The sequence below is a fragment of the Schistocerca gregaria genome, unplaced genomic scaffold (assembly GCF_023897955.1).
Source record: "Schistocerca gregaria isolate iqSchGreg1 unplaced genomic scaffold, iqSchGreg1.2 ptg000623l, whole genome shotgun sequence".
In the NCBI taxonomy this organism is placed as follows: domain Eukaryota; kingdom Metazoa; phylum Arthropoda; class Insecta; order Orthoptera; family Acrididae; genus Schistocerca; species Schistocerca gregaria.
Genome location: NW_026062011.1, coordinates 197,501 through 200,000, shown reverse-complemented (window position 1 = coordinate 200,000; position 2,500 = coordinate 197,501).

Here is a 2,500-nt window from a genome sequence, read left to right as displayed (position 1 = left end):
CACAGCGCACGCGCCAACACGTCCGCAGAGCTGCGATACAAACCACCTGCGAGAACCGCTGGGGGCGACCGAGCAGCAGACGGCGTCGCGACGCCGAGTGCCGGGCGGCGGCGCATCCTCAACGCACACAGTCCGCAATCGGACCAGCACACTGCAGATGTCCACCGCGCTTCGCACCGGGCTCGGCAGAACCCACTTTGGCCGCCTGGCGCCGCGCGCCGGGTGCGCCGGCGCGTAGCTGGGACGCCAGCCGGGCCCGTCGGCCGGCGCTCCTGCCACTGGGCGCCCCCCACCAGCCGGCTGTAGTGCGTGCGCTCACGCAGCGCGCGGCCAGCACGCCGCGCGGCCCCCCCTCACCGGCCGGGGACTGTCCCACCAAGCCACAGCCTCGTATCGCTTCATACCCACATGGCCAACTCAGGTTCGGGGGCATGGCGGGTACCGCCGAAACAACCGGTTCACAGATGTACCGATCGTCGCTATCACCGATGCACCTGCAGCGCGAACAACCGCTCAACAACTGATTTCCAGTTCATTTGCGGATCTTTGGCAGCAAACGTATACGTCAATCAACATTTGCGAAATCTACGATTCTGGCATGCCTGCATGTTATGTGTCACGACACGCTACATCAGCCCATATACACACTACGGCACGTACACGAGAGAACACGTGGAAGATGGTCCGCGCACGTGTGCAATGTCCCTTGCGCGGTCGACTGTCAACCGGCCTCTGTAGCATGTCGCAGATGTGGAACGCGGTCCACCGTGGTATCATGTTGTGTGGGGCAATACGATTAAATAGGAAAACCCTCGTCGCTACATCAACAGACGGCTCACGCTGATTCCCGGCAGAGGGAGGGGGGGGGGGGGCCAACATGCAATACTTTCGTCCGTACCTACCACATGTCTCTACGGCGTACAACAGTGCAATCTCGCTGTAATGGGGAGACGAGACAAGTAGCATCGTGCACAACATATGGCCCTTATGATTCGCCATTGTAGGGCGCAGCCGGTGTACGGTCAAGCATGTGCCACATTATGTCACTCAGTACGTAACGACGGATGATCAGTGTGGGTTATGCGTACATCAGCGGACAGTCCACACAGGCCGTACCACAACGTACACTGACTGCATCGACAACCAAATGCAACTGAACAGCTGCAAGGCTCATTTCACAAACAAACGCCTGACCGACCAGCTTGGAAGGGCAGGAGGGGAGGGCGATATTCGTTCTGTAGCGTTACACCCTTCCAGTGGTTAGCGGGACTGTGTAGAAAGTACGCAACACTCGAAAGACATTTACGTGAGGGTACGCACCATGGCATCGAGAAATACACATGACACCAGAGGATCCAAGCAGTGAACTATGTTCAGAGGGTTGCTGTTAGGCAAAGCTACATTCCTGTGACGTTACATGTGACAGTTAAGGTGCAGTGTAAGTTAGGTTAAGGTGCAGTGTAAGTTAGGTTAAGGTGCAGTGTAAGTTAGGTTAAGGTGCAGTGTAAGTTAGGTTAAGGTGCAGTGTAAGTTAGGTTAAGGTGCAGTGTAAGTTAGGTTAAGGTGCAGTGTAACTTAGGTTAAGGTGCAGTGTAACTTAGGTTAAGGTGCAGTGTAACTTAGGTTAAGGTGCAGTGTAACTTAGGTTAAGGTGCAGTGTAACTTAGGTTAAGGTGCAGTGTAAGTTAGGTTAAGGTGCAGTGTAAGTTAGGTTAAGGTGCAGTGTAACTTAGGTTAAGGTGCAGTGTAACTTAGGTTAAGGTGCAGTGTAAGTTAGGTTAAGGTGCAGTGTAAGTTAGGTTAAGGTGCAGTGTAAGTTAGGTTAAGGTGCAGTGTAAGTTAGGTTAAGGTGCAGTGTAACTTAGGTTAAGGTGCAGTGTAACTTAGGTTAAGGTGCAGTGTAACTTAGGTTAAGGTGCAGTGTAAGTTAGGTTAAGGTGCAGTGTAACTTAGGTTAAGGTGCAGTGTAACTTAGGTTAAGGTGCAGTGTAACTTAGGTTAAGGTGCAGTGTAACTTAGGTTAAGGTGCAGTGTAACTTAGGTTAAGGTGCAGCGTAACTTAGGTTAAGGTGCAGCGTAACTTAGGTTAAGGTGCAGCGTAACTTAGGTTAAGGTGCAGCGTAACTTAGGTTAAGGTGCAGCGTAACTTAGGTTAAGGTGCAGCGTAACTTAGGTTAAGGTGCAGCGTAACTTAGGTTAAGGTGCAGCGTAACTTAGGTTAAGGTGCAGCGTAACTTAGGTTAGGGGCCAACGTGGGTTAGGTTAGGGGCCAACGTGGGTTAGGTTAGGGGCCAACGTGGGTTAGGTTAGGGGCCAACGTGGGTTAGGTTAGGGACCAACGTGGGTTAGGTTAGGGGCCAACGTGGGTTAGGTTAAGGGCCAACGTGGGTTAGGTTAAGGGCCAACGTGGGTTAGGTTAAGGGCCAACGTGGGTTAGGTTAAGGGCCAACGTGGGTTAGGTTAAGGGCCAACGTGGGTTAGGTTAAGGGCCAACGTGGGT